The following is a 12646-nucleotide window of genomic DNA, read 5'->3' as shown; positions in this document are numbered from 1 at the left end:
TGATGTGCCAGTCACACACTCTGCACACTCACAAGTGATTAAAACAACAAGTAGGATTCAGACAGAACAGCGTGGACATACCAACATACTGCACACCTCTTGACAACCCAAGAGCACACATCTCATGTAGGCCATGGGACCAGTATGATGGGCCATCACAAGATAACCATTGACATTCACAGCTGGGCACACATAAAGGAATAAGCCACATACATGATGACATTGCCCAGCCTGTGCAGGTAGTGTCCCCCAAACTAACCTGTGAACAATGTAGCCAACAATTGAAAACCTGGAAAATGAGAACTGCAACACAGGTTAAATTGATACCAAAGATGCCACAAGTATCAGTGTCAGAAAGAACTGAAGTCCCTGTTACCCCTGTGAAAAAAGAGTAGGCGAGCAATGACCTTGGCAATGTTGAAGTGCCACATAGAGCATGGGGCAAAGCCACACATATGCACACACCAAAATAACTTTATTCAGTAAGGACACTGACAAAACAGACAACAGGAGTAACTGTCTTTATTCACATGTTGCAGAGCAACAGGGCCACAGTCCGGGGCAAAATTCACAGCAAGTACACGAGAGGCTGCACAGGGAATAGTCCAACACAGCAGAGCAACAGGGCCAGTGTCCAGGGCAAAATTCACAGCAAGTACATGAGTGGCTGCACATGGAATATTCCAACAGAGCAGAGCAACAGGGCCAGTAGGCATGGCAAAGTGCAGAGTGAGTACATGAGAGGCTGCACAGGGAATAGTCCAACAGAGCAGAGGAACAGGGCCAGTGGCCAGTTCAAGGTGCACAGCAAGTACATGAGAGGCTGCACAGGGAATAGTTCAACACAGCAGAGCAACAGGGCCAGTGGCCAGTTCAGGGTGCACAACAAGTACATGAGATGCTGCACAGGGAATAGTTCAACACAGCAGAGCAACATGGCCGGTGGGCATGGCAAAGTGAAGAGTGAGTACATGAGAGGATGCACAGGGAATAGACCAACACAGCAGAGCAACAGGGCCAGTGGCCAGTTTAGGATGCACAGCAAGTACATGAGAGGCTGCACAGGGAATAGTCCAGCACAGCAGAGCAACAGGGCCAGCAGCCATTTCAGGGTGCACAGCAAGTACATGAGAGGCTGCACAGGGAATAGTCCAACACAGCAGAGCAACAGGGCCAGTGGGCATGGCAAAGTGCAGAGTGAGTACATAGGAATATGCACAGGCGAGGGGAGGACAGGAAGCCCAGTGGGCATGGCTAAGTGCAGAGTGAGTACATGAGAATCTGCACAGGGAGTGTGTGCGACTGTACACTGCAGCAAAACAGTCAGGGGGTAACAATGGGCAGAACGGACAGGTGTGTGAGGGGGAATAGCACTCACACTTGGCTGTCAGGCAGACTGGGGGCTGGCTGTGTGTCGGGGACATCAGGAGCACCTGCTTGGGGAGAGAGCTGCCCAGGTGAGGTAGGGCTATCAGTGGCTTGGCAAGCTGGAGGGCTGCTTGAACCAGGTTGTATATTGGCACGTGGAGGTGGAGTTATGCAGACCGAGACACCGTGTGGGTGGGAGAGGTTTGAGGGGTACCTTTCCACTTCTTGGGGATTCAGAATGGCTTCCCAGTACTGGGGTTAATGGGAACTGGTGTTGAGACAGCAGGCACACACACCAACAGAGCCGCATCAGGTGCAGACACTGGCACTCCCTCTGGTGATGTGCTGGATCCTGGGGAACGCTTCTTCTGGCTACGCCTCTGGCCCTCCTTCCCCTGTTTGACAGGTGTACCCGCTACAGTCCCCTTCTTTCCCCTGTTTGACAGGGGTACCCCTTACAGTGCCCTCCTTCACCTGCTTCACTGGGCTTGGAATGGGAGTCAATGTGGTGGGGGAATGTGGCTCTGAGTCCTTCCTAGGTGTACCCATGCCATACAACACCTCCTCAGAGGGCACAGAAACTGCATGCCTTGCTTTGCGTGAAGTTTCAGGGACAGGAGAGTCCTTAGCTGGGGATGCCTCTGAGGCATGTGAGCCTGAGATTTGCTTCTTTGATTTTTGGGACTTGCTTTTCCCTGATGGGCTCTAATCTTTACGTTCTGGGGTGGCTTTGCTCTTCTGTGGGGATGGTGTCTGAGGGCCGGCCCACATGGGTTGTTTCTGCTGGGTGCTTCTTGTGCTGTATCGTGACTGTGGCGCATGGGAACCATCATCACTATCATCAGATGTGGCCACTAACTGGGGGGTGGAGAAAGGCCTTGGAGCAGGAATGGGAGTATGTGCCTGTTGAAGGGCAGATGTCACTGTGGACGACAACGCCTGGACAGTATGGTGCAGCCCACCCACGTAGGAGTGTATGCCCTCCATGTAGGCAACCACCTGGGCTACATTTTTGTCATGGTCACTGAAGGCACTGAGGAGGGCTGTCTGGCCCACACAAAGCTGGTGTAGAAGCTCAACAGACTCAGGACTGAGAGCAGCAGTGGCGACAGGTGTGAATGTAGCTCGTCCCCTCTTACTGACACAGACACGGGCAGCACCAGAGGAAGTGGATGGGAGGGTGAGCACTGGCCACTGGCGAATCTGCATGAGAGAGAGAGATGCAGGGTCAGGTTAGTGGTATCAACAGGACAAAGCAATGCAATCAATGCAGTACTTCCCAATAATTTTTTTTTAAAAAAAGCAATCAATGCAGTACAAAACATGCCCAAATCTACCTGTTGTACACCACACTCTGCAATCACATTGCAGCAACTCCATACATAGATCACAACAGTGCATGTAACCCTGATCCACTGTCATGACTGAGACATGTTAAGGCAACACAGCACAACACCCTGCCGAATGCTGAAGTCTACCACACACACCTTTCGAAGCTATGCCCACACCTACGGACATGATGTGGGAACACCACTTGTTGACACTGCCAGACCTTGAGGGAACAGGAGGGGGCAACACAGACACCTATTACGACATGACAGTTCACAATGGCTAATAGTGCATGCCAAACACCATGTTGTACTCTGGGGCCCAAAGACTAGTGCACATTGTTGTCAGATGTGTAGGCCTCAACATTCATGGTGCATGCAATGTACACATAGATGTAGTCACACTCAGATTTGGAATACTGCTGTTCTCTCCCAAAGCGATTTCCCCAGACTACCCCAATGTGGAATAATCATGAAGAGCATAACACATACAGCAATGGGAATGCACAGCAGGGAGGATCTCCTTTGTAAGAACAGTTTGGGCAAATGCATGACACTGGCACACATCCCAGCAGCCACTTATATGACAATGCACTGCACCACTCCACAAACATCACATTGGCCACGGCTGGCACAGGCCCTGTACACATGCATCCGCTCCCAGCAAAACTCACCCCCAAATACTCACCCCTGCCTTGCTGCTGATGCTCCTTCAGACGTTCATCCAGCTCAGGATGAGTGACTTCCAAGATGTGGCCCATCAGTGGTGTCATGCTGCGCTGTGCCAACCGCCCAATGTGAGGAAGCAGCCCCAAGGTCATCTCTGCCACGTTCTTTGCCAGCCGGCTGATGTCCTCCCACCTCTTGTGGCAGTGGGTGCTCTGTCGGTTAGATACCCCCAGAGCTCGCACCTTTGCTGCAATGGACCTCTATACGGCTTACGCTGGTGTAGCTTGAGCTGCAGGCATGGGAGACAAGAGGGGGAAGTGATCAGTGACACAGTGTCATGTACCAGAAAAAAAAAACAAGAAAGGCTTGGGTCCTATCACCATCTGGCCTGGACCACTCTAACTTACAAAACAGAAAAGTGACCAGATAGGTTGTTCTACCAATCTTAAGCACCAAATAGCCAACAAATCCTAAGTGAGCGCTATTTGCTTTGCATAATTTTTAATTTTTGAAGTATTGTTATTCATAACATTTCATCATGTCCTAAAAGCGACACATGTGTAACACATTTATCACCTACAATACATACACATAAACAAATCCTAATACATAATACAGACAATAAGGCAATAAACATCTATACAGAACATGAACACCATGTAAAAAGTCAAATGCCTCCAAACATCTTTAGAGGGCACCAGTCCTTGTATGATACATAAACAAACAAGCGGACAGAAAATAATTTAATAAAGTCCTGCTTGTTTCCTGAGCTAAAGACTCCTCGATATGAAGGGGTCCGTTCACTAGGGTAAATACATCTCATTAATAGTTCCCTGAAGTGCCCCACTAATATTCTGCCTTAAGCTCAGAGTCAACATGTTTCAAACCCGAGTTATTCTAGGGTTCTCATCAGGACGTGAACTGGAAGTGGCCTTCACTGTAAGACGCTGATGGTCCAAAAACCTATGAGATTTTTATAAGAAGTCACTGGAACTCTCACAATGTGAATAACATTTTTCTTTGTTCCCAATTCACTCAAACTGATCAGTGTGCTGGATTCAAATGAAGCTCTCAAGGTCGTCTGATTACTTCACAGCGTTGCCTGAATCCTGCAAAGGGGCTCCCCTGTGCTTCCCTCTCGACCGGAGCGGTCTCGGTTGCCTCAGTCTCTTCAACTCCTTACTTCATCCGCCATCACGCATCTGAATATCCAGATCAGTTTGAGTGAATTGGCAAAACCCATACCGTCAGGCACATACTGCAGCAGTCCAACTACATGTGTGCCCCCCCTGCCCTACACTTCTGTTTCTGATTACTTACCTGGACATCAGGGGCACCATACAGCCTTGGGTACTGTGCAAGCACCTCGTTCACCAGGACCTCCAGCTCCTCACTTGTGAATGGACTGGCACAGATCTTCTCTGTCCTTGCCATCGCTGTGGACATGGAACACCTGTGGTGGAATTGGGTGGTGAGGGGTCTCAGGCAGCAGTCCCCGGAGGCAGCAGCAGATAAGGGGTCTCAGGCAGCAGTTCCTGGAGGCAGCAGCAGATGAGGGGTCTCAGGCAGCAGTCCCTGGAGGCAGCAGCAGATGAGGGGTCTCAGGCAGCAGGCTCTGGGAGGAGTGGGAATGTGAGACTTCCTAGGTGACTCTGCATATCCCAGCCGTACATGGCTGCTGGGCCCACGGTGGAATCCCAGGACCCCGGCTGATATCTGATACAACAAGGCCCATGGGAGGACATGCTGTGTGGTGGAGCGTATTTTTGGTGTGCTGAAGTCACGCTTCCGCTGCACCGGAGGTGCACTGGCATACTCGCCCAAGAAGGTGTGGAAGATCGTAATGGCATGGTGTATGCTCCACAACCTGGTCATTCCCAAGCAGATTCCCTTGCCCCTGGATGATGATGAGGACCCAAGGCTCCCGCCTGCACAACAACCTGAGTCTAGTGATGAGGACAGTGGAGAGGAAGAAGGTGGTGACATGTGATAACAGCTCATCACCTGCTATTTCACTTGAAGTCGGATGACAAAGTCCAAATATACATTGTCTGGTGAGACTGCTGTTGCCGTGAAGGGCTAGGTACGAATGATTTAAATAGACAGATGTAAAGTTACTTGTGTGTGGATATGTGACTGTGACATGTCTTCTGTGAATGTATACGGGACATGTACGTTGACACTTTTTGCCCATTGTATTGTCTGCGTGTTGGTTTATGTAGATGGTTGGTGTAGTGTAATGTCTGTGATGCCACACTCACACCAGTGAATGTTGTTCTGTTGTGTTTCCCTAGGGGCCTCAGACTTATCCTTGCCTACCCACAGTATATACTTCAGATACATTATGGACATTTTGAAGACTGTACATCCTGCACTAAAGACAAATCTGACACAAAAACAGTGTGTAAGGTATTTTATTTACAAAGTTGACATGTGAGGGGGTGAGCAGATTAACATGGAGGTGGTGATGGGGCAGTGAGTTGAGAGTCATGGAAAATGAGATGTAAGAGTGGTGGAGTTCTGGACTTTTTGGTTCCGTCCAGAGGTGTCAGGGAACAACACCCGAAGACCCCGGAGTTCCACCTGTCTTGGTGCACAAATAAACAGAAACACGGGCTTCTCGATGGTGGCGTCAAAGACCAAAGGTTTATTACTGCAGGGACACAGAAGTCACAGAAACTACGCATGGGCAGTGTCTAGGAGCCTGTTCGATTTGTACAAAGAGGGCTGCTCCTTATATACTGAAAATTGGGCTTCGGGCAAATTCTTCACATGTTACTACATTCCCAAACCTTTGTGTCCTAAACAATAAATATTTGGCGTTGCACAGGAATCGTCGACCATATCTGATGATACAACATTACGAATGAGAGGTTCCCACTTTTCCATCATAATCTCATGTCAACTTTTCATTCAGGACCCGGACCGCCTCATCGTAAATTTCGTTACCTCCCCCTAATAAAGATTCAGAAAGAAAAGAACGGAGCCAGGTGTGGAAGATAGGAAAAGTAGGATAAGGGATGTTTGTAGGTTGTAAATGGGCAAGGCTACCGGCTTCGGCCGCTTAATCGTGATCAGGCCAACGGACACGAGGGCCAGTTCAGCAGGACTGGCCTCGGGCAGAGGAGGCAGCCTTTGTCGAGTCATGCAGCTACAGCGTGTTCTGGTCTAAGGTGCACGTGTCACTAGAGAGGTGAATCTCCGGCTAAGGCTACGTGTCCTTAATTGAAATGAAGTGATCAGAGGTTATTGCGTATGTGAGGGCAAGAAACACAAAATGGCCACCATGATCTAAGATGGATGCCATGGGTAGATCAGAAATGTGTTTGTTACAGGAGTACTCTTGCTCGTAGCGTAGCGAAAACACCAGGATATGCTAAATGGATCATTTGCGGTTCGCTGATACCAATATTATGTATTTCAGACAATAGTGAAAACACGGGTTCAAATCGTCACGGAACCTCAGACCCTCCTTTTGCCCTTACATAGGCAATTACTCAGTCTATGTCAGAGTCTAATTCTATGCTCATCAGGTCAGTGACATGTTGTTGTATCATCATCCTTTCTCGCGCCTTTTCTCCAAACGCAGGTGGTTTCCTAAAACAGGTTGCAGCACAAAGACTACACAGAGCTGGACCACACTGGATAATCAGGCAGCATGAGAATAGGAATACTAAGATGACACCAATGACCATCAGAACCTTCCATCCCCACGCTGATATCAGAGTCCAAAACCACTCCATGAAGGACCAGTTTCCCTTGTCTACGTGTATAGAGTCGGAAATCTTGTGTAGTTTTGAGATCGCCTCATAGACTGTTGGAGCATTATTGGGAATAAAGACACAGCAGCTCGATTGGATCATTCTGCATACCCCACCTCGATCTGCAAGTATTACGTCTAGAACCATACGGTTCTGCAACGTCATGAGTCTATCCGCCTGAAGCTCAGCTGTCAAATTGCTAAGGGCACCAGCAGTTTCGGTAATAGTAGATTCAACTACCCGTGTTAGCTGACGTATGTTTCTACTATTGGCCATAGGCCCCCAGAACGGAAGGAAGCCTTTGAAGAAGTCTCCAGCTTCCTGACCAGCAGTGTCTTCCTTGCTGAAAACACCTCTTGCTACTCTGGTCTTGTGATAATCAGATGAAGCAGTGTATGTTGGAGGCAATAGTCGAGCAATATAACATGATCCTGAAAAGTCAGCAGGCAACCATGTATACGCTCTGTCTTGACAGATGAAGTAGGTACCCCTAGCAGTAAGAAAAGCAGGGGAAGAGTTAGACGGAAACACATAAGTCTCTACGCACTCACTCCTCCCTAGCTGAGCTTTCGGATTTCTCCCATTACCTTGCAAACAGACCTGACCTCGGTGAGGTACGACCCAGATTGGAGTGGAGCTTTTCCGTTTGCTTTCTCCCAAACTAAGGCGATACTCTGAAGAGTTCCAACTCAAATATACTCGTAATTCGTCTCTAGGGTAAGATGGAGTATTATTGACGTCCTTGATCATGTCAATAATTCCCTGGACTAAAGCTTTGTTGGCAGAGTTATATTTAGTGGAACGTGGTGGACGTGGAGGATAGGTTTCAAGGGCATAAGCAAAGATGGTTTGAAGGGCCTGAAATGATCCATTATAGCTGAAAGGCAAAACCAGATAGGGAATACCTTTATCCATAGTGTGGGGTATCAAGCCACACACCCAGCAGTCTGTAGTGTTAACTACCAGTTGGTGTTGGTGCAAGAGTTGTACAAAAGTGTTATTGATGAATTCCGAGCGTCGAGCTTGCTCATGTTCAGGAAACGAGTGAAAAGAGTGTATAGAAGAAACAGTAGAGGAAGCAGGATCAAGGGGAGGTACTGTAGTGACTGGCACAAAGATTAAACTCATACCAAAGACGATTCCACCCACCAACGTTATCAAAACAATCAAAAATGTAATGGCACATTGTATCAGAAAGCATTTGCTGTGAAGAATTCTGTAAAGTCTGTTTCTGCGAACATAAATCACATTTTCTCGTTGCAGCGCAGGAAGCTCCATCTTCTACAATCCGCTCGCGACCACTGATGATGTGTACGTAGATGAAAATGCCTCTATCAGCCCTGGGAGTTCCCAGAACCAACAGAAAGATCGACCTTGTGTCAGACTCCCGCAGATTCAACTAGGTACACAGCCACGACCCTACGGCTACCCAGACGGCAAGGCAATTATTAAAAATAATAAAATAATAGCAAACTTCCTGGCTGAAGGCAAAAGTTCAAAATTTCAAAATATCACAATAGGCAGTTTCCTGCTTTATTTGTCCATATTACGAGGTCGTAAGTTGTATTTTAGTTTTGCAGGAACCGTTTGATCGGCAAATAACATATCCTTAGTAGCTGTTGCTGTGTTCAGGTTCGCAGATGACTGAGTTCTTTCTGATACAGAGGACAAATGTTCAGAGTTCAAAGGAGTCTTTTCAGGAGGAGAGTCAGAGTTCGGAGTGTCAGTTACCAATTCGGCATCGCTGAAAGGGATAAACTTGGGCGTTTGCTTGCATTCAGAGGTACCAATTCCCTTCTTCACCCAGTCGTCGTAAGGAAGTGGCAAAGGTACACGTTTGACATGAGTTGCGTGTATCCAGTGCTTACGTCCGGCCACACGAACGGCAGTTCTCGTTGCAAGCAGCACCTGGAAGGGTCCGACAAACTTGGGCTGTAGGTTCTTTGTCCTCGCGAAATTTCGGACCACAACGTGGTCGCCGGGTTTCAGCTGATGACCTGGACTCTCCGGAGGCTTTGGCAATGCATCGAAAACCTGTTGGTGAATAAGACTCAATTTAGCAGTCAAGTCGTAAAGGTAATCGATCAACATTGGATATTCTAGGGAACAAAATTCTTTCGGCCTAGGCACTCCCCAAACATTCGCAGGACGACCAAAAACTATTTCGTAAGGACTAAGCCCTACTCTAGAATGTACAGTCGCCCTCGTTGATAACAAAGCCAGGGGTAGTGCGTCTGGCCAGGATAAACCCGTGGATGCCTGTATTTTAGCAAGTTTTAGTGTGAGGGTGCCATTGTAACCCTCAACTAAACCAGCAGACTGGGGATGATTTGCACTGTGAAATTTCTGTTTAATGCCCAAACCGGCACACACACTCTGCATAACTTTCCCTATAAACTCACTTCCGTTATCTGACCATACAATCCGTGGCATTCCATACCTAGGGAAATATTCTTTGAGAAGAATTTTGGCAGTTGATAGGGCAGTATTGTCCTTTAGTGGATATGCTTCGATCCATCTGGAGAATGCACAGACTACCACCAGGACGTATTTCAGATTATTACAACGATCCATGTGTATGAAATCTAGCTGAATTACCTCAAAGGGGCAGGAAGGAGGAGCGAAGTGACCAGCAGGAGTTGGGGTTCCCTTGCCAGGATTATGCATCAGGCATACCATACAATTTTTCACCACTCTCTCTGCACATTTACTGATCCCATCATTCTTCCAGACCGGAGCTAACGTCTTACAGATTCCTTTAGAACTTATATGTGCTACTCCATGCGCCATTGTCACCACTGCAAGCACAAACGCATCAGGCAACATCCAACGCTGTTGTTCTGACAAATCAATCCAACACCCACTCAAATCCAACTTGCCCGAACTCTCTTTCCATGCACGTTTTTCCTCCTCAGTTGCCTCTTTCTGAATCTCTTTCACACTTTCCACTGTATCCTCACACATTCCAGACTCGGAAATCCATCTTGCAGACGTTGCAACATACATTCTACTCATCATATCTCTAGCTGTCTGTTTAGCGGTTTCATCAGCAAAGGCATTCCCACGACCAACATCATCCGTGATTGCTTTATGAGCACTGCATTTCACAATCGCAACTGCAGTCGGTAAGGTTAGAGATTCCAACAAGTCGTTAACTAGCTGACCATGTTGAATCTTAGTCCCATGGGACGTAATGAAACCTCTTTCTTTCCACAAACGGCCAAAGCTATGGGCCACGCCAAATGCTTACTGACTATCTGTGAACACATTCACTCTCTTTCCCTTAGCTAAGACACACGCTCTTGTTAGAGCTATTAATTCTGCAGCTTGGGCAGAATTCTGACTCACTCTTGCAGTCTCCACAATCGTACTCAAAGTCGTTACCGCATAGGCAGCAGTCACATCACCATTTTCCAATTTAAAGCATGACCTATCAACATACAACGTGCCATCTGGATCTGACAATGGGGTGTCTTTTAAATCAATTCATCCTTTTGTCTCTTCCTCAGTTCTAAAACAGCAATCATGGGGCTCGGAATCACTCGACTCTTGATTAGCCGGCAACAATGTTGCTGGATTCAATACATTGCATCTTTTGATCTGAATATGACTCGCTAGCAGTGTCAGCTCGTAGCCAGATAATCTTGCACTGGTAAGGTGTTGTGTCTTGGTTCTGTTCATGAGTGTATCCACAGCATGAGGAACCATGACCACTAGCATATTGTTCATCACCAAACCAGCAGATTGTCGAATGGAAGCCGCAGCTGCCGCTGTAGCTCTCAAACAACTAGGCAACGCTCTAGCTACCGGATCTAATGTTGATGAAAAATACGCACAAGGGCGTTGTTTATCACCAAATTTCTGTGTCAGAACACTCAACGCGCAACCTTCTCTCTCGTGAACATAGAGCGTGAATGGCTTGCTGTAGTCGGGTGTACCCAATACAGGAGCTGAACACAATGCTTTTCGTAACTCAGAAAAACTCTCCTGACATTCAGCAGACCATGGCACCGGACTCGGAACATTTTTCCCAGTCAAAGCTACCAACGGTTTTGCTAAAAGGGAAAAATTTGGGATCCACTGCCTACAGTAAGAGGTAATACCTAAAAAGGCACGTACTTCTCTCTGCGTGCGAGGAACACTCATCTGTGTAATTGCTTTTATTCTCTCTGGGGTCAACTTCCTTCCCTCCTTTGACAAGAGATGACCTAGGTAGGTCACTTCTTGGCAGCAATATTGCATTTTCGAAGGTGACACCTTGTGATTCAAACTGGACAAATGATGCAATAAGGAAATTGTAGCTGCTTTGCAAGTTTCCTTGTCATCGGCAGCCACTAGAAGATCATCTACATACTGCACTAGAGCAGAACCTTGAGGAAGTACAAAAGAATCTAACTGACTTTTTAATGCCTGACTGTAAATGGATGGGCTCTCACAGTAGCCTTGTGGAGCGCGTTTAAACCTGAAGCTTCGACCTCCTAGACAGAAGCCGAAAATATCTCTGCTTTCCTCGGCTATCGGAATGCTGAAAAAGGCATTTTTCAAGTCGATGACTGAAAACCATGTGGCTGTAGCAGGAATCAATGTTAACAAGGCAGTAATATCTGGAACTACAGGGAACTGCGGTACCACAATCTTATTAACTTCTCTGAGATCAATGACAAACCTATACACTGGAGGCTTTGTAGGATCAGTTCTTTTCAAAATCGGTAATACAGGACTGTTACAGACATTTCCTCTAGTTTCTTCAACCACACCTTTCTTAATCAAATCTTGTACAATCAATAAAAGTGCACGTTCACCTTCACTAGATATTTTGTATTGAGGAATTCGTGGAAATTTTACATTAGCTTTCAAAGTGACTACATATGGTGGTATTTCCAAAAGGCCTACATCGTTAGGACCAGTCGCCCAAAGAGTATCAGGGAGTGAACGCAGCTCTGGCGGGAGTGCATCCATTGATAAATACATCGGAGAGGTGATTCTTTTACCCAACGTAAGCTGTACTCCTTCCGGAGAACAGTACAATGTCGCATATAGTCGTTTTAATAAGTCTAAACCAAGCAGATTTTCATTACAACCTGTCGTCAAAATCAGGGGTGCTTTCAATTGACACGGTCCAACAGAAATAGACAAAGGACCAGATACGGGGTTGTAAACAGGGGCGCCTGAAAAACCTACAGAAACATTTGTTAAGCCGGACAAAGATGCGCCAGGGAGTTTCGCATGAATGATAGAACTTTTTGCTGCACCAGTATCCAACAGAAACGGTTCGACTACACCTGATGTTGCTACTGCGACATAAGGCCCACTCTGATCCACTGGAACTGATACTACTCCCTCTCTCTGTCCATGGCTGTCCTAGTACCCATTTTGCTGAAATCCCTCATCCACTTCACAATAATCTTCAACATGATACTGTTGAGATCTATTTTGCTGAGCAGACTGTCCATTTCGTTGATCAAAGTGATTGGAAGGGCGGTCATTCGTCTGTGGAGGCATAGCACCTCGTCCTCGACC

This window comes from Lissotriton vulgaris, unplaced genomic scaffold, assembly GCF_964263255.1.
Source record: "Lissotriton vulgaris unplaced genomic scaffold, aLisVul1.2 SCAFFOLD_4126, whole genome shotgun sequence".
Classification (NCBI taxonomy): Eukaryota; Metazoa; Chordata; class Amphibia; order Caudata; family Salamandridae; genus Lissotriton; species Lissotriton vulgaris.
This window is presented reverse-complemented; position numbering follows the sequence as displayed.